General features: G+C 42.7%; 1 protein-coding gene and 1 non-coding gene across 2 annotated transcripts in view; both read left to right on the top strand.

Annotated features, from left to right (window-relative positions):
• LOC122545699 (uncharacterized) overlaps window positions 1-26644 on the top strand; it is an 857662-nt gene that overhangs the window by 652191 nt on the left and 178827 nt on the right. The gene's annotated exons all lie outside the window — the stretch shown is intronic.
• trnat-agu (transfer RNA threonine (anticodon AGU)) lies at window positions 10589-10662 on the top strand. Its single transcript has one exon. It is a non-coding gene; the product is annotated as a tRNA-Thr (tRNA).

Genomic DNA, 26644 nt, shown 5'->3' with positions numbered 1-26644 from the left:
AGTAACCTGGCATGTTTTCAGACTGTGTAGTAAAACGATCCCGCTATCATATGTCACTGCACGAAACAGAATGTGAAGAGAAAGACGAAGAAATTGAGCTTCAATTAGCGGGCACACTGTTTGATGTAATTGTTCAGTAAAACTGGAACTGACAGGGGGTCAGGCAGAAGTGACTAAATGGAAGCTAATGGACTTACAACTGAAAGACGAGACAATAACAGATAGATATGTCGACGTATACTCAGAAAATAAGTCAGAGTTTATTCCTGATGGACACCATGCAGAAGAGCGTTGGGGAGAACTGGGCCGAAATGCACAAGCTTGTGTTGCAAATATCGATAAAGGAAGTATTATGGGTAATACATGAACTACCAGTACGAAGTCAACTGTGTGGAAATACGATTCAGGCTGAGGTACGGAGGCATTCGTATTGGCCTCGAATGCAATTAGGATGTAAACAACGTTTGCCATACATGTCATATGTTCCAATAGCTACGTAAGCCACAGCAGTAATAAAAACAGCAACTTTATTGCTAATTAACACATTGGAAGAAGCTTTCATGCAGGTGATAACTAACTCTGCACATTCCCTCCCCAAATTAGAAGCGAGAAGCAGTGCTTGTTAACCATAATGGAAATGGCAAACAGATTTGCGGAGGCAATTCCATTACAGAGAAGAAGAAAAAAAAAAAGGTCGTGGAATCAATAGCTTTCTTCACATGGTATGGGCCACCCAGGAATATTCAATCAAACTAAGGACAAATTTTACTACTCGGCTATCTGATGAAGTGGTGGATGGCTTAGGAATACAGCACTTTAAAACAAGCGCGTTCCATCCTGAATCCCAGTGAGCTTTAGAAAGGAGGCATCAGACGCTGAATACCGTGTTAAGAGGGTACTGCCAGGGCTACCCGAATGTTTGAGATAAAAGTATCCTATTTGCATTGTTTGCCATTGGGCATACCCCAAACAAATCTCCGAAGTTTATGCCCTTTGACGTAATATTCGGACATGGAGTGAGAGGCCCTTTGAAAATAATTACGGAGAAATTCATAGGGCCAAAGTAGGAGATCGCGCACTTGGATTATGTATCGGAGGTGTGCAGGGATAAAATCGGGTAGGTGAGTTAGTTAAACAGCACCTGAAGTGGCACAGTGTAGGAAGGTAAGGGGGCAGATAAAATCTCTGAAATTCGGACGTTTTCCCGTGGGGACGACGTATAACCAGTTGTAACATTCACTCAATAGCCAGCTTTAGTGATCCCTATAAAATTAAGAAGAAAAGTTGAGTCGGGAATAACTGTCACATAAAGATACTGGATTCAGTGTTGGGGTCCCAGCTTCACTTTATATATAAATGATCTGGATTAAAAGGCTGGTGGCACACTGGCGAAGTTCGTCGATGATACAAAGTTAGGTGAACAGGCAGGTAGTTCTGAGGGGTTGGGGAGGCTACAGAAAGGGTTGGACACTTTAGGAGTATGGTACAAGAGATAACTGATGGAATTTAATGGGAGAGAATGCGAGGTCTTTCACTTTGGAAAAAAGAACACAGGCAAAGACTTTTATGAACGGTGAGAAATTCATAAAGCCAAGGCATAAGGGGATCTTGGAGTGCTAGTACACGATTCATTGCGGAGTGACTTGCAGGTTGAGTACGTGGTTAAGAAAACAAATGCATTCTTGTCATATCTCTCGAGAGGGTTGGAATGTAAAAGCAGTGAGTTGCTGCGAAGACGTTATAAAGCTTTGGTTAAGCCCCATTTAGAATACTGAGTCCTGTTGTGGACCCAACCTCAGGAATGACATACTGGCAGGAGAGCTTCTCCAGCGTAGATTCACACAGATGATTGCTGGAATGGTATGTCTAACAAACGATGAATCGTTGAGGATACTGGGATTGTATTCGTTCGAGTTCAGACGATTGAGGGGAGATCTAATAGAAACTTACAAAATGGCTTGGAAAAGGTGGACGCTCAGAAATTGATTCTGTCGAGTGAGGATACTAGGGCTCGTGGGCCCAGCGTTAGACTTAGAGGGTGTCAACTTATAAAGGAAATGAGGAAACATTTCGTCAGCCAGAGAATGGCGGGCCTGTGGAATTCACTACCACGGAGCACAGCGGAGGCGATGGCATTAAATGTCTTCAATACAGAGATTGATAAATTCTCAATCTCACAGGGAATTAAGGGATACGAGTAGGTGGCGTTGAAATGCCCATCAGCCATGATTGAATGATGGAGAAAACTCGATTGTCCAAATGACCTGACTTCCAATCTTATTTCTTATCGTCTAATGGTATGATGCGGATAGGAGAAAACCGTGACGGGCATGTAATATGAATATGTTGAAACCTTGTTACATCAGAGAGAGGGCACTGAAAAAAAGAGAGTTAATTACTGCCCCACAGAATGAGAAAGCAAATTCAGATGATGGGGATTTTGATGGAGCGCAAATTAAACAATGAGGAAGTCCCTGAGTACTGTGATGCGTCATTGAGCTAACTGTCTCAGGAGAAAAAAACGCAGTTGAAAGATCGCAGCAGTATGACGACAGTTGCAGGAATAACACGGGGAGGACTAATGCCATTGTGCATGGCGTGGAAGTAGGGAATGCTGTTCTGATGAAACAACACCCCTAAAGGATTAATCCGTTCAAAGCCACGTAAGTGTGGAAGGAGGTGAATGGGAGCTCAATGAAAATATCAGCAAACCGAGTCAGACTTTATCGAGAAATTTAGATAAGCCAGTTAAATTAGGAAGTGAGAACTACTGCGTAGTGATGAGCAGATACCTTATTCAGAGAAATACAAAGAGGTTTCAGCGTTTGTGACCCCAAATAGGTTATATCAATTCAAACTGATTAACTTTGGAATGAAAAATGCACCAGCCACATTCCAAAGGCTCATTACCTTATGGCTTATGGCTGCGTTAATAAATTGTGCAGTCCATCCAGATGATGTAGTGATCGTTAGTGAGTCATGGGGAGATCACATGCTGCAGTTGTCAGAGCTCTTTGAACGATTAAGAGAAGCAAAACTAGTAATAAACTGAAAGAAATCACATTCACGAAAGCAGAGGCGAAGTTCTTGTTTCGGTCATGCAATTTGGACACCAACGACTTACGCGTTGGAGCTGTACAGCTGTTCGAAGATCATGATGGAATTAAACGCCAGTTGTTTATTGCACACTAAACTCCACACCCCACCAGAGAAAATACTCTACCATCGAAAAAAAGAATTATTGAGTTTCGTACTGGCCTTCCAACAGTTTAATGTTTATGTGACAAACGAGATGTCAGATCAAAACGAAGAAAAGAGAAGAATATGAGTTTTATCCGTTGTAGTCTTTTGCTGCAGACTCTTAATGTAGACATTGTACATGTTATGGCTCATAAGAATTTGGTTATAGATCCGTTATTAATGATTTAACAGAAAAACTACAGATAAGATTGAACGGATAACAATGTTTTATATATATATATAATGCTTGGACATTAAAGAATCGTACATTTTGACAGTTAGACAGAGTGAGACTAAATGTCATCGATAGAGTAAACTGTCCGCAAATTATTCCCGTTCGAAGTTCCTTTTTCATACGAAACATCCTTGCACGAAAATATCGAAGATGACCCAGGGAAACCTACAGTCAAAGGGAGATGGAAACTGTCACTGAAAGCCGTTGTGTGGTTTTGAAATTAAGTTGATGTAGTTTTAATTCATGGTTATTGGGAAAGTATGCAGCTGTCCAGTTGAAGGCCGATAACAATTAGTTAAGAGAAACTGGGCTTAAAGTTGTAAATCGTTTTGCTAAATGTTAACTTTTAGAGGTAAAGAATAAATTGAGTTTTTAAAATATACTGGAATTTAGTAGTTCTTTGTCACTCATACTGCGACAAATTCTGAGGCGAGGCCAGTTTCCTGGGTGTTTGGTTTGTTCAGCAGGAGGGTTTTCCATGTTGTCGGCGCAGTGTCAAGCAAAACAAAGCTGACACAACCAATTACTGCAGAATATCCTGAAAAGTTAACAGAAAAATCTCAGTGATTCCTATGGGCAGGGACTACTGAACTGCCTTCCCATGCTTCATGTGCAACAACGACATCATCGTTTTTTTTTTTGTCACTGCCTCTGAGAGTTTGTGGTGGAAGTTGCAGGAGAGGATTAAAGTTGTCAGCATTCCAATGATATGTTTTCGTTAGTCATTGTTTATCTGCAGCTGATATACTATCCTCTGAAAAATATACATTCTTGTTTAATATAGAAATGAAATCGCTGCATACTGTATGTGTTTCTATGTGTGAAAACATATATATACACACACACATATGTGTATATATATATATATATATATATATATATATATATATATACATACACACACACACACATACAGCCAGATCTGATTACCATTGCAGTAATCGCTGAGGCTAATTGGATTTGTGTTAGCCATGTGAATTGGAAAATATGTGACCTCGGGAACAGGCAACTGCAGTTTTGCTGACGACAATAAGACAATAACTATCCGAAAGTTCAGAATGTTTGACGACGAGGAGAAGAGTGTTTGCATCGTCGGGTCTGGGCACAACATCGAGCAATCGAGTTATAGAGATGTACAACATGGAAACAGACCCTTCGGTCCAAACTGTCCCTGGCGACCGGATATCCCAACCCAATCTAGTCCCACCTGCCAGCACCCAGCCCATATCCCTCCAAATCCTTCCTATTCATATACACATCCAAATGCCTCGTAAATGTCGCAATTGTACAAGCCTCGACCACATCCTCTGGCAGCTCATTCCATAGACGTACCACCCTCTGCGTGAAAAGATTGCTCCTTAGGTCTCTTTTATATCTGTGCCCTCTCACTCTAAACCTTTGCCCTCTACTTCTGGACTCCCCGATCTCAGGGAAAAGGCTTTGTCTATTTATCCTATCCATGCCACTCATAATTTTGCACACCTCTAGAAGGTCACCCCTCAGCCTCCGACGCTCCAGGGAAACCAGCCCCAGCCTTTTCAACCTCTCCCTATTGCTCAAATCCTCCAACCGTGGCAACATCCTTGTAAATCTTTTCTGATCCCTTTCAAATTTCACAACATCTTTCCGATAGCAAGGAGACCAGAATTGCACGCAATGTTCCAACAGTGGCCTAACCAATGTCTTGTACAGCCGCAACATAACCTCCCGACTCCTGCAGTCAATGTACTCAATAAAGGAGCGCATTCCAAACGCCTTTTTCACTATCCTATCTATCTGTCACTCCACTTTCAAGTAGCTAGGTCTCTTTGATCAGCAACACTCCCTTGGACCTTACCATTAAGTGTATAAGTCCTACTAAGATTTGCTTTCTCAAAATACAGGACCATGCATTTATCTGAATTAAACTCCATCTACCACTTCTCAGCCCATTGGTACATCTGGTCAGATCCTGCTATAATCTGAGGTAACCCTCTTCGCTGTCCACTGCACCCCCAATTTTGGTGTCATCTGCAAACTTACTAACTGTACCTGTTATGTTCGCGTCCAAATCATTTATATCAATGACAAAAGGTTGAGGACACAGCACTGATCATTGTGGCACTCCACTGGTCACAGGCCTCCAGTCTGAAAAGCAACCCTCCACCACCACCATCTGTCTTCTACCTTCGAGCCGGTTCTGAATCCAAATGGTTGGATCTCCTCAACTTGCTAACCAGTCTCCCATGTGGAATATTGTCGACCTCCCTTACTGAAGGACACATAGATCCCGTTAACCACTCTGCCCTCATCAATTATCTTTGTCAATTATCTTCTTCAAAAAATAATTAATTTAATTTAACGAGACATAATTTCCCACACAGCACGCCATTGCTGACTATCCATAATCAAGCTTGCCTTTCAAAATACATTAAATCATGTCTCTCAGGATTTCCTCCACAACTTACCAACCGCCGACGTCAGACTCACAGGTCTATAGTTGCCTAGCCTTTCCTTACCTCCTTTCTTAATTAGTGGTATCATGTTAGCCAGCCTAGTCTTATGGCACCTCACCTGTGATTTTCGATGACACAATTTTCAGCACGTGACCCAGAAATCACTTGCCTCACTTTTCACAGAGTTCTGTAGTGTAACCTGATCACGTCACGGTGATTTATTCACTTTTATCCGGTCCAATACATCCTGCACTTTCTCCTCTGTAACACGGTTTTTGTTTTCAAGATAACAACATCTATTTCCCCACAGACTACATCTTTCATGCCACAGGTGAAACGTTATCGATGGGGCAAGGGCAATTATAATGTGATTAGGCAAAGTTAAGATGCATAGATTGGGATAGCAAAATGCTATGGATTCAGGCAATGGAAATGTGGAGCTGGGTTAAGGAACAGATATTGCATTTCCTCGATAGGTATGTCTTTGTCAGGCAAGGAAGAATTGAAAAGGTAAGGGAACCATGGTTTATTACAGAAATTGCATCTCTTGTTAAGAAGAAGATTAAGGCTTATGTGTTGAGAGACCAGGTGATTAAGATGATGCTATGGAGTGTTACCGATTAGCTGGGAAGGATTTAAAGAGAATGTTCACAAGAGCAAAGAAAGGACACGAGCAGTCATCAGCAAATAGAATAAAGGAGAAACCTAAAGCCTTCTGTAGGTATGTGAGGATTAAAATGATGACGAAGGTAGGAATAGGGCCAGTCAAAGACAGAAGTGGGGTGTTGAGTGGGGACCCTGTGGAGATGGGAGAAGTACTAAACGAACATTTCTCATCGTTTTCCACTCAGGTAAAGGAGAATAATGTCGGGGGGTAGAATGAGATTAGCGATATTAGAATAGAAAGGATCGATGCTAGTTATGAAGAGGTGTTATCAATTTCAGAAGGAGTGAAAGTAGACCAGTCCCCTGTGCTGGTTGGGATTTGTCCGAGGATTTTCTGGGAACATAGGGAGGAGATAGCAGAGCATTTGGCTTTTATATTTGAGTCGTCATTGTCTCCAGGTTTAGTATCAGAGGACTAGAGGATCGCAAACGTTGTGCCTTGTTCCAGAAGGACAGCAGAGATGACCCAGGTAATTATATATCAGTGAGCCATATTTCTGATGTATGAAAGGTTTTGGAAAAGATTATAAAAGGCAAGATGTCTAATCATCTGGAAAGCAATAATTTGATTTCAGATAGTCAACATGGTTTCGTCAAGGGCAGGTATTGTCTCACAAACCTCATTGAGTTTTGTTTGATAATGTGACAAAGCATGTAGATGAGGGTAGAGCAGTTGACGTGGTATACATGGATTTCAGTAAATCCTCTGTTAAGGTTCCATGTGATAGGCTATTTGAGAAAATGCAGAGGCATGGGATTTAGGGTGATTTAGCCATTTGGATTAGAAACTGGCTTCATGAAAGAAGGCAGCGAGTGGTGATTGATGGAAAATATACAACCTGGAGTCCAGTTACTCGTGGTGTGTCTCAGGAATCTGTTCTGGTACCACTGCTGTTTGTTATTTTTATAAATAACTTAGACGCATCATAGGTGTATGTATGAGTCAATTTGCAGATGACACTGAAGTCGGTGGAGTAGTAGACAGTTTGGAAATATGTTACAGGTTGCAGGGCGTCTTGGATAGACTGCAGAATTGGGTTGAGAGCTGGCAAATGGACTTCAATGCAGCTAAATCTGAGGTGATGCACTTTGGGAAGAATAACAGGAAGGCAGAGTATTGGGTCAATGGAAAGGTTGTTGGTAGTGTGGATGTGAAGAGGGATCTTGCAGTCCATGTGCATCGATCCTTCAAAGTTGCCACCCAGGTTGAGAGTGCTGTTAAGAAGGCATACGGTGTGTTAGATTTCATTTGTAGAGGGATTGAGTTCCGGAGCCGCAAAATCATGCTGCAAATATACAAAACGCTCGTGCGGATGTATGTCGGGAAGAATGTGAAAGCATTGGAAAAGAGTGCAGAGGAGATTTAGATTAGATTGCCGACAGTGTGGAAACAGACCTTTCGGCCTAACAAGTCCACATCGACCCTCCCAACATAAACCCACCCAGACCCATTCTCCTATATTTTCCCCTGCTCATACACCTGGCAATGCGGGCAATTGCGCATTGCCAATTCATCTGAACTGCATATTTTGGGACTGTGGGAGGAAACAGGAGCAAACCCACGCAGACACAGGGAGAAGGTGCAAACGCCACACAGACAGTTGCCCGAGTCTGGAATTGTAACCGGGTCCCTGGCGCTATGAGGCATCAGTACTATCCAGTGAGCCAGCATGATGCCTGGTCTGGAGGGAAGGACTAATGAGTAAAGGCTGAGAAACTTGGGTCTGTTCTCATCGGAAAGAAAAAGGCTCAGACGGGATTTGATAGAGACATACAAGATGATCAGAGGATTAAATGGGTCGACATGAACGTCATTTTCCTAGGATGATAACGTCATCTTGTACGAAAGTACTTAACTCTAAATTGTGATGAGTTAGATTTGAGACAGATGTCAGAGGCAGGTTCTTTACTGAGACAGTGGGGGCGCGGGATTCTCTGCCTGCCAGTGAAGTTAACTCAGCTGAGATTATGGAGATTTAAACAATCCTTGGAGAAGCACATGGGTGATGATAGTATTTTGCAAGGGAATGAGCTGAGATTAGTTCAAAGGTCAGCACAACATTGAGGGCCGAAGGGCCTGTTCTGCGCTATATTCTTCTATGTTCTATGTACTATGTCCTTCCCCACAGTAAGCGTCCATACAAAGCACAGGTTTCATATCTCCCCCATTTCGAGCAGCACCAAACAGAGAGTGGCTTATTGATTTTTATGGTGTCCCAGTACTCTTCGAAGACTCCTCTTTGCCCTTAATGTATTTATAAAACCAGTTATGACTGACTTCAACATAGCAGCATGTTGCAATTGAGCTTAGTAGAATTCAAAACTACAATACACCGATTCAAATTCAGATGTGTTATCCATTACACAACAGAGCCGATCCACCGTCGACTTCCTCTCATCTTTTCCATATGTAATGGAGACATTTATATCAGGGGGATACAAGATTACCAAGGTGAAGAACCAGTAAAGATAACTAACGTCACTGCTTTAATTAAATACGTCACATTTTGTGAAGCAGTGCCTTTTACTCTCAAATTGCACACATTCGTCTTCACGTGCCTCCTTCGGTGTTGCCTGCATGTCTGTTAGACGTTTCCATTGCTGTATTCACAGTCAATACGCGATTACATGACCAACTCCAGTGAAATGTACTTTCATAATCTGAGTCATGGCCTCTTCCTTTCAAGACCCTGAACAAGTTCAGCGAGAAAACTCTTGTCATTTCTAGCCCGGGATCTGGAATCAGACGAGTGTCACGACAACCTTATTGGTGCTGCCCGCTCACCGGAGACCAGCGCGTCAAAATGAGGCCCTGTGACCACCAGCATGTTCTGTGCCTTCCTGCAGTACATCTGCTGAACAACATCAGATTATCATAGTTCCGCTTTTTTCACATTGAAATCCAGTGCGATAATATGAACTTTTTCGAAACTTGGAGTGAGCAACTTTGCAGCTGAAGTTTGTTATGGAGTCAACGACAGACACAAGAGTGTCTACAAGTCAGGTTGTAAGTTTTACAGTCAGCATCACAGGAAGTCCCTATTCAGTTGTCCGAGTTTGCATCGCACAGACCTGGATATAATTCCCACTCACGTAATGAAGATTTATTTCTCTTTTTGTGAATTATTAGAATGAAAACAAATTCTTGCTTGCATGCAGAGCACACACCCAGATCCTGCCAGAATCGGTCAGAAATTGCTTCCATCCGTATATAACGACAAAGGCAGCAGATACACAGGAAACGACCACCACTAATCCCCCTCCAATCATATCACCTTTCTGAGTTGGAAGTATCTCGCTTATCCTTCAGTGTCGCTGAATGTAAATCCTGGAAATTCCCCTCGAGCGGTATCATGTCTGTGCTGAGGAGTTGAAAGCTTGAGGAAAACAATTCATCCCCTCCATCACTGTGGTAATTCTGGATATGCATTGAATCCTTTCCCATTGACTATACTCCAGGAATTCGCTTCGAAAATTTACAGGTTCCTGTCAGACATCTGCAATCGTCTGGAATAAGTTGAGACATGGACGAAGACAGTGAAATAAAGTGATAGACAATGATACCTGGGAGGCATAATGCAGGAAGTGAGCGCGGAACAGATGGTGCAAAACTCAATGTCGGTGCCATTGCGTCAGCTTTTACTGCCCAATGATTATACTTACTCACACATTACTCCTAGTCAATTCACCACAATGACCTTGTTCCTCTTGATGTGATGTCCCCTCTGTCTGTATTAACGTGGTTCATGGGCTCCGATAGAATGAGCACCTCCTCTTTCTCCTGTCACTTTAACCAGGTGAAAATACCAGTTTTAAATGAATGCAAGAAGAGATTATGTTTTTATGTGCCTATTCAGTAGAGAATTTTCAGCTGTGAACTGTTTGTGTTTGAAAATTCGAGGATTGATTGCAATTCTCTGAGAGCAACATTGATCCGAAAACACAAGTCCAAGTACTGTGAGGAAGTGGTTAAGCAACTCCACATATGGATGAGCAAGGGTTGCTTTACCGTGGCGCCGTGGCTTAGTTGGTTAAAGCGCTTGTCTAGTAAACAGGAGATCCTGGGTTCAACTCCCAGCGGTGCCTAGTTGTTGCGTTCATATTTGGGCTTGGTGTTTCAAGTCTTTGCGAAAGTAACTCAGCGTCTTGGACTTTCACGCTGTTAAGATCTGGTGATGCAGGTTAAGTTCCAACAGTGAATGTCATGCTTTTTTATATATTCCGAAATATCACTTATGTCTGTAGTTTTATTCCATTATTCCACAAGCACTTCTGCTTCTCCTTCTCTTTTATTCCCGCTCCTGCATTCCCAGTTAGGTCGGAATAACGAGATGAGGCAGGAGACGCTGCAGATTTGCCGGGGAATTTTGTGGTAATGTCAGAGATACCACCAGGTGGTCACTCTCATTCTCTGATGTCACCGTTCATACATTTAAACCAAAAATATATGCATCGTTGTGCTTCTTTATTTGTAGTGTAATTGCTTTTTTTCCTGGTGGATTAGGAATTCTATTTGAATTCGAAACAGTCATAATTGTTTGAGGAAGAACGGTCGCCTTGCCTGGTTTGAAGTGACAGACACATTATCCGGAGAATGTGAGCCCAGTTCAACGTACTCCAGTCAGTGGGCAAAAAGCCTCTCAGCAGCTGCACACTCAAATTGTCTCGAAATGTCAGACTTTTCACAGAGCCGAAATAGGTAAAGAGCTGTATGGACAGGCAGAGTGTCGGAGAATGTGTAACAGGAAGAGGGTGAGATGGATGCGCAGAGACAAAGAGAGACGTATGGAGACACATGCTGAGTTAGACACTCAAATGACCAATTCTCCATTCGAAATTGCTGCAAACTGAGAGAAAGGAAACGAAAGAAGGCAATCATTTAAGCACAGCCTTTCACCAGCTGAGAGCAACGGAAACTGCATTATCGTCAATAAAGTCCTTTTGAATTTGTAAAGGTGACGGTTGTCTGTCATTGAGATATTTTGATAAAAATCCTGATTCAATAGATAAAACTGATAATTTTCCTAGCATTATAATGTAGAAATGTATAAGTAACAGGTTTCTGTCGATCTAAAACTTTAACTCAGTTTTTCTCCACAGATTCTGTCAGGCCTGCTGCGTTTCTTCAACAATTCATGTCTTTGGTTCAGATTTACATTATCAAAGTAAAATGAAAATCAATATTCTGTTGATCGCTTCATTTTTAAAACCCATCAGAAAATAAAACTGTTTACACTCTCAGACACAAATATACACTACACCGACTATGCACATGCAAACAAGCAAAACCACTTTCAAATTTAGGCCGTGGCAGACCCAAGACCGAACGTCACAGTATTGTATTCGAGTCTAGACAACGTGTTGGGAATTCACGTTTTCGCGACCTGCCAAATGCACAACTGTCAAATTGACTGACTGTAACAACAAGCTCCATCGAAACAGCCTGTCCTTGGCAGAGTGGGATCGGGAGAATAATATTGATTTCCAGATGCGTTTGCAACTACAAATTCACTCTGTCATCACGACCACGTTATTACATCTCAGGAAGAGTACCTGACTGTACCGCACCTCAGCAGAAAGTGATAACTTTAGATGCTGGAGATCAAAGTCAATAAGTGTAGCACTTGGAAATCACAGCCTGTCAGCCAACATCTGAGGAGCGGGGAATCGACGATTCAAGCATTCCTGATGAACATCCTGTACGCGAAACATCGAATTTCCTGCTCCCCGGATGCTGCTTGACCAGCACCACACTTTTTGACTCTATTCCCACCTCAGCTGATCTGCTTCGAAAAATTGATGATGAACTTGCCAGCATTCAGTTTGAATCTTCTGTCACATGTTTGACAACTTGCAACATTCCATTCCTCATAAAACTCAGATAATCCAAATTACTAAATAAAAATAAGCTGTGGGTGCAAGAAATCTGAAATACAAGCATAATTGCTGGAGAAACTCTGCATTCTGTGATATCAACTGAATAGTTGAACATTAAACTGTGAACAGGAAAAGAAAAAGCTGCAATTTGATAACTACAACACTTCGTTTCTCCAAAAAAAGACATCATGAAATTCAGTGTTTCGACCAGGCTCTCACCGTCTCAAATACTGATAGGAGTGGGGAAATAAATGTTGGCCCAGTCATTGCTGAACAAATGAATTAAAAGACTTATTGCATTCCGAATCAGTTGCTACCCCGGCAGACCATGTTAATGTGATCCACACAGCAGGACAGCCAGGTCCCTCTATATTTCAGAGATCTGCAATATCTAATTTAAATAAAAGGGTCATTATTGAATGTTCCTGCGAACATCTCATTCTCCACTTCATACTGCATTGGTAAATATTTTACTCACAAACTTCCTCATCTCGACATCACTCAATTTTTATATCCTTAACGTTCTCTTCATGGTTTACCTTTCAAACTATTTTCCCAAGTACATGCCCCCATTTTTATTAAGTCGAAGACTAAGCTGAGATGATGTCTGTTGTAAATCCAAATATCGCTCTATCAGACTTTGTCCCTTGTTTAGTGTGTCCGTGTAAAACACGTTAAACTTGTGCCCTCTCGTTTTGAATTCCACCATGCTGGATAAAAAAAAGGCCTAGGCCAGTCACCGATCGAACCTCAATCATGATTTTATAAACGTCTAGAAGTTTACACACCAGCCTGGAACACTGCCGGGAAAAGCCCCTGCTCAAGCACTCTCGACTTACAACTCAAGCCCTCTCGACACTGTAACATCCTTGTAAATCTATTCTGCACTCTTTCAAGTTTTACAAAATCTTTCCTGTTGAAGGTGATCGGAATTGTCAGCAGTATTCTAAATGTGGCTCCACTAATGTTCTGTACAGCCAGAACTTGACGTGAACTTCAATAATCAATGTTCTGACTCATGAAGGCAAGCAAGCCAAATGCTTTCTTCACGAACTTTTCTACACGTGACACCGATTTTCGTGCTCTCGTAATCTTTGCCTTGACTTATAAAGTCGTGCCTGTCTTTTTAACTACTATATTCTGCTGCCTCCACAAATCTGTGGACCCACATGCAAAGTCACTCTTGGGTTTCCCAGTGCCCTACCGTTCTTTGAGCACTCCCACGACGTGTTACTTCCAAAATGCATCACCTGATGTTTTTATTGTTATTTTCAGCTCCCCCTATCTGCCCATTGGACAAATCCACCTCTGAAATCCTGGAACCTAAGATCGTCTTCCTCACTGTTCACGACTATGCCAATCTTCATAACCTCCTCAAATTTTCTTATCATTTCCCCAACATTATTTCTGTATTGTTTATGTGCAATCACAAACATTAAGGGACACAGCATTGATCCTTGTGGAACACCACTGAATACCAGTTCCACGTCTCCGAAACAGCACTTTCCTTTGTCTGCAACCACCCAAATAAGTTTGGGACAAACTTACCACGTGACCCAGTATCCCTTTTATATTAACCCTGGTACCAGTCTCTGTTGTGGGAACTTGTCTAAGGCTTTCTAAAATCCTCATAAACTAAATCAAGTTCACTATCCTTGTTTACACATCTGATCACTTCCTAAAGAAAATGTAATCTGATCTATCAGGCATGAATTCCTCTGACAAAAGCATGCTGACTCTCGCTGGTCAAACTTTCACCGAAGAAGTTGCAATTAATTCTCTCCTTAAGAAGCTTTTCCAAAAGTTTCCCTTCATGTGATGTTCGAATCACTGCTCTGTAATTTGCTGCATTATCTCCGCGAGCCTTGTTGAAAACTGGAACCACGTTAGTAGTCCTGAAATCCTGTAACCACTCCCAGGTGGCTAAAAAGGAATGTGAAACATTGGTCAGAACACGCATAATTTTCTCTCTAGTCTCACAAAGCAACGTGAGGCACAATCCCATCCCGATCTGGGCATTTGCCTAATTTTAGCCGGTCAAAACCTCCAATGCCATCTCAGTCACCATGTGAAACGGCTCAAAAAACTCTCAGTCTCTCGTCCCTGCATTCTGTACCCATATATTACCACATAAGGACTGTTCCCCGGCTGCATATGTAAGCTGATTCACTCAGTTATCCCATTTACTGACACAACTGTACTATCATACTGGAGGGAGACCATTCAGGTATTATAAGTAGGAAAAAAAAACTGTTTCAGCCTGTGCACCTATAAATGCTTCAGCTTCGATAACTAACATTGTCACAGTGAGAAAGGGTTTTAGTGTTATCTATCTGAAGAAAAAGTCACTAAGTTCCACCTCCTGCAGAAATTCCAGTCTGTTCAGATTTGGCATGAGTTTTTTTTCTCTCTCTCTGTTGTTGATCGCATTCAAAATAGAACTGCGGTACAAATCCCATACACATGATTGCTGTATTAATAGACCTAAGAAGTTGATCCTATGGCTCACATTGCAATAGGAAGAATCGACAAGAGAAGTTTTCAAAAGGAACAGAGTACTGTCTTCGGTACAGAGGACCATTGAGCACGGACGATCTCAGGCTACCAAAAGGGCACACGCACGACCTTTATTCCTTGATCATTCACAGTGTCAGATGGCCTGAGATAGAGATGTGCGCCAAGGAACATGTTCAAAAGCAGAAGGTGCTGGAAGAGCTAAGCAGGTTTGGCAGCATCTGAGAAGAGAAATAAGAGTTAGCAGTTCCGGTCCAGTGACTCTTCCTCAGAACTGATGGTACCTATGAAATGTTGCTGAAAATCTGCAGTCCTCACTTTCTCCTAAGAAATGTTGACCTCTCTGCAGAAGATAGGGTGGTGGGGTTGGGATAAGAAGTAAACGGTAATTGGTGTGGAACTCAAACAGAGAGAAGAAGAATTGGGCAAACTAATGGATAATGATCAAGCTGAGAGGGTGACTAGCTTTTTATGGAGACTGTTAGTGACTAAACATAGGATAGCGTGTAATGGTTGCATATGTGATGACAAGGAGTGGTGTGTGAGGTGGAGGGCAAGGAGATGGATGAGATCAGGACCTAAAAGTATTGAAATTGATGGAGTCCAGAGGGCTGCAGCATCCCCAAATGGAAAATGAGATGTTGTTCTTCACGCATAGACTGAACTTCTCCGGAACACTGCAGTAAGCCTGAGACAGAGATGTTGGCCAAGGAACGGGCTGGTCCGCTAATGTGGGGGGGAAGTGGTAGTTTAGGGTCTTTCTTGAAGATGGAACTTGGATTTTCTGAAAAGCAATCACTCAGTCCACACTTCATTTCCCAAGATAGTGGAGTGAACATTGCGAGCAGTGAATGGAGTAGACTGGGTTGTGCGAAGTGCAAGCAAAGTGGTTCTTCACCTGGAAGATGTGTTTGGGCCTTTGGATACTGAGGAGAGTGGACGTAAATGGACAGTTGAGGAGAAACAAGATGTATAAAGGAAGGATTATTTAGGAGATGTTATGAGAGATGTTGGAAATCATGAGGCTAAGAAAGCTGTCATGAAGACAGTTTACCAAATGATTGTAGCAACTGGAACAAGGTTGACGAGGTAATGACACAAATCATTACGAATTAATATGTTTTAGTAGCCATTACGGAGACATGGTTACAGGGTGGTCATGACTGGGAGTTAAATATTCGGGCTTTTCAGACTTTTCTGAAGGACGGACAGGAGAGTCTGATATTCAACTACAGCTTCAACGCGGTACTATGAGATGGTATAGGTTCGATAGAGAATGAGTTTGAATCCATGTTGTTTAAATTAGAAATTCTAAGAAGAAACTTGCACTGAAAGGCGTAGTCTGTAGACCACCAAATCAACGATTACATTATGGAGGTGAATACACAACGAAATAAGTAATGCTGGTCAAAATGGGCCGGATATTAACTTTGGAGATTTTAATCGACCTTTTGATTGGTCGAACTAGCTCAGTCTCTGTTGCCTTGAGGAGGACAATGTTGGATTTAATCGTGATGGTTTTCCTGAACAGTATTTCAAAGAAACGGCGAGGTAGCAAGCTATTGTCGATCTGGTCCTGTGTAGTGAGACAGGAATAATCAAATACCTCATCGTTAAGGATCCGCTTGGAAGGAGTGATCACAGTATGGTCGAATTGAGAATGCAGATGGAGAGTGTGAAGTTAAAAACCAATGCCAGATTCCTGTGTCTGTACAAGGGGCTCTACAATAGAACGGGGAGAGCCTGGCAAAAGTTGACTCAAAACAAAAATAAATATGGTGGGTCAGCCGATGAGCAGAGCTTTTAATTAGATTTTTCAAAGTGATGATCAAAATTATATTCCAATGTAAAGGAAGGACAGTAAGAAAAACTATAATTTAGCATCGTTGTCTCAAGAAATAAGGGAGACTATCAAATTGAAGGGGAAGGCATACAAAGCGGTTAAAATCAGCATGAAACTGGAAGATTCGGAAAGCTTTCTCGGTCCACAGAATGCCACAACAGTGCTGAAAATAACCACAAGAAAGAACATGAGAAAAAAGAAACTCGCACAGATTATAGGGATGTTTCGCAGAGGTTTCAACAAAAAAACGAAAAAGAGTGGTTAAAGTGAACGTTGGTCCTTTAGGCGTTTAGTTATGGGATGTGATGAAATGGCTGAGGCATTGAACAGTTATTTTGTATCGTTCTTCACAGTGAAAGACACTAATACATGCCAGTAATTGAAAAGAGATGGATGTCGGTGAGGATCTGGAAACAATCCTTATTTCGTAAAAGCTAGTGTTGGGCAAACCAATGCAGCTAAGGATAGACAGTCCCCTATCCCTGATGGAATGCATCCCAAGGTGCTAAAACAGTTGGCGGGGGAAATAACAGATATACTGGCGTAAATCTTGAAAATTCGCTGGATTCTGGGTCAATTCGAGCAGATTGGAAAACAGTAAATCTGGCGCCACTGTGTTTGAAAAAAAATGGAAGGAAGACAAGAGAGGGGATTATAGACCGACTAGCTTAACTTCTGTAGTAGAGAAGGTGCTTGAATCTACTATCAAGTAAGGAATAAGAGATCACTGCGATAGAGATTGAAAAGACACAGGATTCATGTAGGGCAGGTCATGCTTTACAAATATATTGATATTCTATGAAGACATGACGAGTATGGTGAACAACGGAGACTCAGCGAATGTGGTGCACCTCGATTTCCAAAAGATCTTCGACAAGGTGCACACAAGAGGCGGATGCATAAGGTAAGGATGCATGGTGTTAGTGGGCGAGTCTTACCATGGATAGAAGAATAGTTAACTAACAGGAAGCAAAAAGTGACGATAAATGTGTACTATTCTGGCTGGCACACAGTGAGTAGTAGTGAGCCTCAGTGATGGGTTTTGGAACTGCAATTATTTACAATTTATATAGATAATTTGTAGTTGGGGACAATGTGTAGCACGTCCAACTTTAAAGATGACACGAAAATGAATGGCAGAGGACAGTGTGCAGAGGAATGTGAAACTTTGTAGAGGAAAATAGTTACATTGACTAAATGGGCAAAGGTTTGGCTGAAGAAACGTGAAGTCATCCATTTTTTTAGAAGTTACATGAGACAGGGTTATTACTTGTCGAATAAAATGTTAAAGCATGCTGTTGTACAGGGGGAATTGGGTGTCCTTGTGCATGAATCAGAAACGTCGGGTCTGGAGGTACAACAAGTAATTAGGTAGCCAAATGGAATATTGTCTTTCATTACTAAAGGGGGTGAGGTTAAAAGAAGAGAGGTTCTGTTGCCGCTGTACACGGTGCTGGTGAGGACATTCTTAGAGTACTGTGAGCAGGTTTGGTCTCATTACTTGAGAAAGGATGGACTGGCACTGGAAGGGGTGCAGAAGGGGTACACTGGGATAATGCTGGAGTTGAGGGGATCGGGTTATGAGGAGAGACTGAGTAGATTGGGATTATATTCATTGGAATTCAGAAGTATTAGGAGAGGCCTTATAGAAATATGTACAATTTTGAAGGGAATATGTAATATAGAAGTAGAAAAGATGTTTCCACTGGCGGGTGAAATTTGGAAAAGAGGGCACAGCCTCAAGATTAGACGGAGCAGCTTCAGCACAGAATTGATAAGGAGCTTTTTAACCAAAGGATTGTTACTCTTTGGAATCCTCGATTCCTGATGAAGGATTTTTGCATGAAAGATCAATTTTCCTGCTCATCAGATGCTTTCTCACCTACTACGCGATTTGCAGCATCACACTCTTACCTCTAATCTCCAACATGTGTAGTCTTCACTTTCAAAATAAGAATTCTTTGCCCAGTGAAGAACTTGACACCACTTCAGTAAACTTTTTTTAAGGCCATGATCTTATTTTTGAACAATAAAGGAAGTAAGGGATACAGTGAGAGGCCGGGTAAATGGATCTGAGCGCACGAAATGGTCTGCCATGAACGTATTGAATGGCGGAGCAGACTCGAAGGGCTGGAGGGCTTACACCTTCTCCTATTTCTGATATTTCATGACTGAATGTTTAACATCTTCAGCAATTGCAGGGGAAGATTCCACAGTGCCATGTTGGGCGGTGTTGGGAGTGAAGGCAGAATGCACCAGTGTGTCCCAGATGGAAGGTTACATCCGGAAGGCTGAGAAGGGAGGTGAGAGGAATATGTGTGTGGTGATGGCATTTTGTGGAGCTGGTGGAATTTCAAAAAGCAATCGATGATCACTTGAAGCACCACAGCGCATAAAGCTACAGAACAAGTTCTGGAAAATAGGATGACAGTGGATAGGCGCTTGATGCCTGACATTGGCAAGAAGGGCCAAAAGGCCTCTCTACTTGCTGTAAATGTCCCAGTCTCTATGAGAAATTAATTGAACCAGCCTTTTGTGGCCACAAGATCAATCAGCATCCGGGACTTCTTCAGCAAGTAATGCAATTGTTTATTCCTTGAAGCCTATCTATCAGATTGCCTGCCATTACACACCACCTACGAATAGCAACTAAAAATCTCCATTAATCGATTTTTTCTCTCCTAGCCAGATCGTTATCCACTCCATTGTCCAACTGTTCTTCTCCTTCTTTGGGTTCTTTCCCCACCTGTCGTTTATTCCTTTACAAGCCAGAAATAAGAAACAAAGCTGAATACTCCTTACTTGCCTGAATAAGTGCAGTATTGAAAAGCATGTTGCAGGAGAAGCACAGCAGATAAGGCAGCATCCAAGTCGGAAGATACATTTCAGTCAGAGCCTTCTTGAGGACTGCTCAGTGCTGTTCCAACAGTAATGCATCGCCCAACACCACCCAGAACAGAACAGCCAAATTGATCAGCACCGCATGAAAGATACAACATCGACACAGATCCACTTCCTCCATCGCCAAACACTCAGACATGCAGGTTGTACCATCCACAAGATTAAGTGCAAAAATTCACCACGCCTCCTTAAACCGTACCTTTCACGTTCACAATCACGTCCATCTCAAAGGTAAAGGACGACAGGTGGGTAGGACAACCCAAAAACCAGTTACCATACTGAGCTGGAAATATTTTGCCATTCCTCCCCTGTCACTTCGTCAACATTCTGGAATTCCTTCCCTTATAATGTGGACGTACTGATAGCCCATGGACAACAAGGGTTCCAGAAGGCTGCTCATCATCACCTTGTCTAGTCAAATTATGAATGAGCAATGCATGCTGACCCTGTCTTGAATATACACATCCGAAAGAAGAATGACAATTAAATGCTTTGGTGTTTTTTTTTTGTAAAAAGCGAGCTCTTACTAAACTATTTCTGTTTTAATTTCAGAATTATTAAAGATGAGGATTATCAGTGGAAACTGAAATGACACATCACATCGGTGTCTGATGGAGTTGTTCAGTTTAAAGTAGCCCGAACTCGTTGGCCTTTGAAAGTGAAGGAGAAAACAACATTGCGGGTCGAGTGAAGCCATTCACGTGTGCTGTCTATGGGCGGGGCTTCAGCCAATCATCTGGACTGCCAAGATATAAATGGAGGGACGCTGAAGAGAACCTTTGGAAATGTGCTGACTGTGGAAAGTATTCAATTATTCGCCTACCATGACAATTCATCCGGCTATACTGGGGAAAAGCATTTCACCTGTTCTGAGTGTGGGAAGCGATTTGTGCAGTTATCTAACCTGCTGCTACACACATGCATTCACACTGAGGAGAGACAGTTTAATTTTCAGAATGTGGGAAATGCTTCCAAAAAAAGTTCTCCAAAACTGAGGTATCACCAATGTGTTCATATCGATGAGAAATCATTCAAGTATGCTCACAGTGGAAATGGGGTCAGCCCGTCATCTGATCTCACTTTTCATCCGGGAACTCACTGAAGAGAGACCGTACACCTGCTCTAAGTGTGGGGAAGGATTCAGTTGAGCATTCGGTCAGCTGAGACACCAACAGTTTCACACAGAGATGAGACCATTTGTCTGTTGTGCTGGGCAAGAAATTACTTGATTTCAGCAACCTGCTGAAAGACAAGCGAGTTCACACTCCATTAACACACTTGCGGTGACACCAGCGAATTAACATTGGCAAGGGAGCATTTAATTTAGCATGCTAAATTAAAAGGATGCACTTAAATCTTCCATTCTGCTAATATACCAATGGGTTACAAGTGAAAAGAAACCGCTTAAATGTCCAGAGAATGGGAAGTGTTTTATGTTCCCAGGAACTGAACTCCCATCAACGTGTTCACATTGATGAGAAACCATTCACCTGCTCTCACTGTGAGACTGACATCCCACTGTGTAGCGACACCATTTACCTGCTGCATCTCGTCAAGCAGTGATTACGCTTCTCAAGGACTTCCATTGCAGTGAAACACAGTCAATAATTCTGAATGTATCAAATAAATTTTTAATACACATCAAGCTTGAACAACGAAGAAAATGCCAAAGAACAGAGTGCAAATGCATATCCACCAGATTCCTCTCACTGGAGAGAAATTGGGGAAAACTGTATATTTGATGTGACTGATACTTGTGCAATTAAAACCCAGTTCAATTGAAGAGGCTATTCACATCCAATGAAATAAACTCCAGCTGATAGAATGAACACAGTTCATTTCTGGATGCAATAACAGCAACATACAATCACATTTGACCTCACTGGAATGGGTGTGCCACCGTCGATATGCAGACCATAGGAGCTGCTCTCTGCATTAGAGACAGAAGTGACTGGTGGTGATTTAACCAGTAGGCTCCAAGACTCCAGCAACGGAAGAGGTTGAGAGAATAGTTGCTTATGGTATTCTCAACTCGTTGATGGGAACGGGACCCATGCTGTCCGCATCTGATAGCTTTACAAACAAGCAACCCAGCCAACTGAGCTAAACGAATACCTCCTTACTGGTGTGTCACATGTGCGGATGAATTATTGAATCTATTGCTACACATAGTATCGGTGAACGGCCTCTACCCACAAAGCGTTTACTGTTGTATCATCAAAGCATTGTTACTCCTGAAGCTCTTCTCACAGTCAGAGCATTTACTTTTTTCTCGCAATGGAATGAAAAAGCCCATATCTGTTGAGACTGGAGAACCAAGTGAATTCCTTTCCACACAAGAGGCAAGTGTTTGTCACTAATGTGAATAATCTGTGCTCACTGAGTTCAGATGATCACGTGAATCTCTTCCAACACTCAGTGGAGGTGTATGGTTTCCATCCAGTGTTTATCAAGTTTGTGCGTCTGAAACTTTACTGATTTAATGCACCTCTTCTCCAGCACAGAGCAGAAGGATGTACACGCTCCAGTTTCAATTCGACTGGTTGACATTAGAGTGGATTGTGGAGGTTATCACTGCCCAAACGGAGCGGAAAAGCTTCTCTCCCAGTGACGAAGACATATGTGCGACATTAGGCTGTATCCCCTAGCGAAAATTTGCCCACTCATGGAACAGCTGAACGAGTTATCGCCCATGGAAATAACGTGATGTTGAATACAGACCTCTGAATTTCAGATCTGAGAAAATCTTAAAGATTTTTACCCACAACCAGAGGAAATGTCTCTTGTCATTTTAAACCCACAGATGTCACGTGAGGCTGAATGACAGAGCAAATCCCTTTCCACACATGGAGCACGTCAACAGTCTATCCTCAGAATGTCTGTGTCACTGAGCTTCCAACTGCTCTGAGCAGCTGTAATACTTCCCACAATACATAAATTTCCTTGTTGCTGATCTCCTTATGTATCTCCAAGTCCGATGATCTGTTGAATCCTTGCCCTTAAACACAACAAAGGTATGGCTTCTCTTCAGATCTTTTAAAGAATGTTAATTGGATTATGTGAAATAATTTCTGCAGTCATTGCACTGAAACACTCACAATGTACAGTGTGTGAGTGTGTGTGTGTTTGCATGTGTGCGTTTGCATGTGTGTGTCTGTATTTGCATGTGTGTGTGTGTGTGTTGGCGTTTTACAATCACACTGTCATTTGAAATCTTTTCCCACAGACATACCAGATAAATATATAGCCTTCATGGCCTGCTGAATTTAGTGATCAGTTGGTTCGTGGATCAGTATATCATGCTTGATTTGACTCACTCAACTTCATTTCTTTCAATCTCGGTATTTGCCGAGAGGTGCGAGTGAGGAGCGAAGGACTTCTGGGAAGGTGAGTTTAACGGTTAAAATTCCTTAGATCAGGCGTCGGGGCCTCCATTTGACCAGAGGTGTGAGGCAGGAGTGAAGGACTGCTGGGACGGTGAGCCTGATCTTTTAGAAACCTTAGTTCAGGCGTTGGGACCTCAATTTGCCGAGAGGTGCGAGGGAGGAGCGAAAGACTTCTGTGAAGGTGAGTCGAAAGGTTTAAAAACTTTAGTTCGGGCGTCGGGTCTCCATTTGCCGAGAGGTGCGAGGGAGGAGTGAAGGAATTTTGGGAAGGTGAGTTTAACGGTTTAAAAAACTTAGATCAGGCGCCGGGGCCTCCATTTGCCGAGAGGTATGACAGAGGAGCGAAGTACTTTTGGGAAGTTCAGTCTACTGGTTTAAAAACCATAGATCAGGCGTTGGGACCTCCATTTGCCGAGAGTTGCAAGGGAGAAGCGAAGGACTTTGGGAAGGTGAGTCTAACATTTTAACAACCTGAGTTCAGGCATCGGGGCCTCAATTTGCCGAGAGGTGTGAGGGAGGAGCGAAGGAATTCTGGGGAGTATTTAAGTGTGTGACATCTAACCCGAGGTCTTTCACCGTCAGGCCGCCCTCCTACCGAACTCCTCGAACCTTACGAAGATTCTGTAAACTAGGTAAGTTTTCAGGTTTCTGTTTTTTTTTTCCTCTTCTCTTCCTTTATTTAGATCTGTGCAGATTTTCATACTAGCGGGATATGGATGTCAGGGGAGTTGCATGTTCCTCCTGCAGAATGTGGCAGGTGAGAGACCCTCCACATGTTCCCGTCGACTACATCTGCGGGAGGTGCAGCCAACTTTCGCTCCTTGAAAACCGAATTAGGGAACTGCAGCTGGAGGTGGATGAACTACGGATCATCCGGGAGACTGAGGGGGAAATTGAGAAGATGTATAGGGAGGTGGTCACTCCCCAGACATAGGATAAGGACAGCTGGGTTACTGTCCGTGGGAGTAAAGGGAAACGACGGACAAAGCAGGGATCACCTGTGCTCAATCCCCTCAGAAATAAGTACATCGTTTTGTATACTGCTGGCGGGAACAGCCTACCAGAGGAAAGCCATTGTTGTCAGGTCTCTGGCATTGTGGCTCAGAAGGGAAGCGGGGGAATAGAAAAGCGCTGGAGGTAGGGAATTCAATAGTTTGGCGGATTGACAGGAGATATTGTGGTCAGGAAAGGGAATCCTGGAAGGTATGTTCCCTCCCTGGTGCCACGGTCCGGGATGTCACCAATCGAGTTTGCAAGATTCTGAAGTTGGAGGGTGAGCATCCAGAAATCATAGTACATATTGGCACCAATGATATCGACAGGAAAGGGACTGAGGATCTGAAAAGTGACTACAGAGAGTTAGGTTGGAAGCCAAAGAGCAGGATGAGGAGAGTAGTGTTCTTAGGTTTCCTACTCCTGCCACGAGATAGTGAGATGAGGAACAGTCAGCGAATGGAACTTTACACGTGGCTACGAGGCTGGTGCAGGAGGGACGGTTTCAGATACCTGGACCATTGGGATATCTTCTGGGGAAGGTGGGACTTGGACATGAAGGACGGGTTGCACCTGAACTGTAGGGGTACAAATGTCTTGGGTGGGAGATTTGCTCGTGCAATTCGGATGGGTTTAAACTGGTTTGGCAGTGGGGTGGGAGTCGGATCCACATGTCTGAGAGGGGTTGGGCTGCAGACAGGACCATGACAGGATATATGGAATCTAACTGGAAGGTTTCTATTCAATAGTACACCCCAGAATGTTGTTCATGGAGGATTCAAGAATAAATTTGGTGTTGAATGTCAAAACGGGAAACTCAGATTCCATCTTGATGAAGATGGGCATTGCCAGGCATATATGTGATATGACTGTTACTTGCCACTTGTGCAGAGTTTGTATGATATCTAGGTGTTGTTACGAATTAATAAACGATTTTTGGGAAGTTTTTTTAGCGCATGTTGAGATTCCGGCTGAAAAGTTGTTCTCAATTAGGACACATCTACCAGCTCAGCTAGCATACATACAACTTGAACATATGCATATGCGCGACTTCAGTATCTGAGCAGTTGAAAATGATGCTGAATGTTGTCAAGCCGTCAACCAACATTCCCACCTCTGAAGGGAAAGTCAGTTACAAACCCGTACTAGGACGTGACCGTTCCGACCACCCATGCGTCCAGAACCTGAGCCAGAATGGCAGCTGTTTACCTTGGAACTGCAAAATATTTACCACTATTTATTTTTCAAGCTGCTCGATTTTCGCTGGAAGCGTTTTTAAACGCTCTCGGCCTGAATCCCTCTCTCCAGGCTCTACAGCCTTAACGTCTGGAAAAGTGCATCTCTCCCATTTACCACGGAGGTGAAGCCAGCATGCGACTGCCCCTTCCTCTCCTGTGATGAGTACAGTCTCAAGGCGTGGAATGCCGGGTAGTTACCCAGCCATTGAATCCAATTGTTACAGAATGTGGATTATATTCATTCCTAATTTTCTCTTTCCTGCATTTCAAGCTTCTGCTTCCAAATGATCTTTGGAAAACAAAATTGGCTGGTGAAAAGACATCTTAAATTGCATGCATCTATCAAATCTCTTAAACCCTCTCGCCAACATAACCTTATCATTAAAATACGAGTCCTAAAACCATTTTGTAAATTCCCATCCTGAAATGTCAGTGCTGGATTTTGGAAGGTTTTTTTAACATTTGGATGATTGAAACTCAAGCGAAGAGATGTATATGTTTCTTCTGAATGTCTCTCAACACATTTATTTTATCATCTCATTTTACTGAAAATTGGAAGGCACGAAAACCGAAGTGTTTCTCTGATCCCATTACTGTGTTATATTTTCAGGTACAGTAGATGTTAATCCATGATCATCCATAGCTCTGCTCGCGATCTTTGTCATTGTCCAAACTGTCGTATGCTAAATAATGAATATTTTAACTCTGTGTGTTAGTTTGTTGTTATTTCTCCAGTCATGTTTAAGTGAGGGTTTCACCACTGCAGGTCCCTCAGCTATGTGCTGCTAATTTATTCCTCTCGGATAGGTGGCCTCTTTCACAAGCATCACTCGAACTCTCCTCAGCTCCTGCTTTCTCCGGCTTGGGTTTTGGGGATGAGGCTATGGGGACACACAGAAGGATAGGAATTCAAGGGTAGCAAGGAAGATAGTTGTCCTCTTGACAGAGTGAGGGGATTCGGCAGGAACACTATCCCACAATGGACATTCACCAGAGAAACAGAGAAACCAATTATATTTTTATGGGTGACGAGTGGGGTTTCGGGATGAAGGCGGTAGCAACAGACATTTGCTTGAAACGTCTTGGCTCCTCTCGACGGGGAAATGGAAAACTGTGTGGGCAACACAGTCGTGAACCAATTATAAGGGGAGGAGAATGAGTTTCTTAACTTTCCTATCACAGTGCGGAAAGGATGTGCAGTTTTCTCGTTGTTTGATGAAAGGATCTCTCAGAGTGGTTGCATGTAATTCTGACAGATTGAGGGGTGAGCGGAGGGCGAATATTCAATAGTCGTCGGGCACATTGGCACTAACACG

Source organism: Chiloscyllium plagiosum, unplaced genomic scaffold (assembly GCF_037043375.1).
Source record: "Chiloscyllium plagiosum isolate Xiang-an unplaced genomic scaffold, Cpla_swu_hap1 HiC_scaffold_14, whole genome shotgun sequence".
NCBI lineage: Eukaryota > Metazoa > Chordata > Chondrichthyes > Orectolobiformes > Hemiscylliidae > Chiloscyllium > Chiloscyllium plagiosum.
This window is presented reverse-complemented; position numbering and strand designations above follow the sequence as displayed.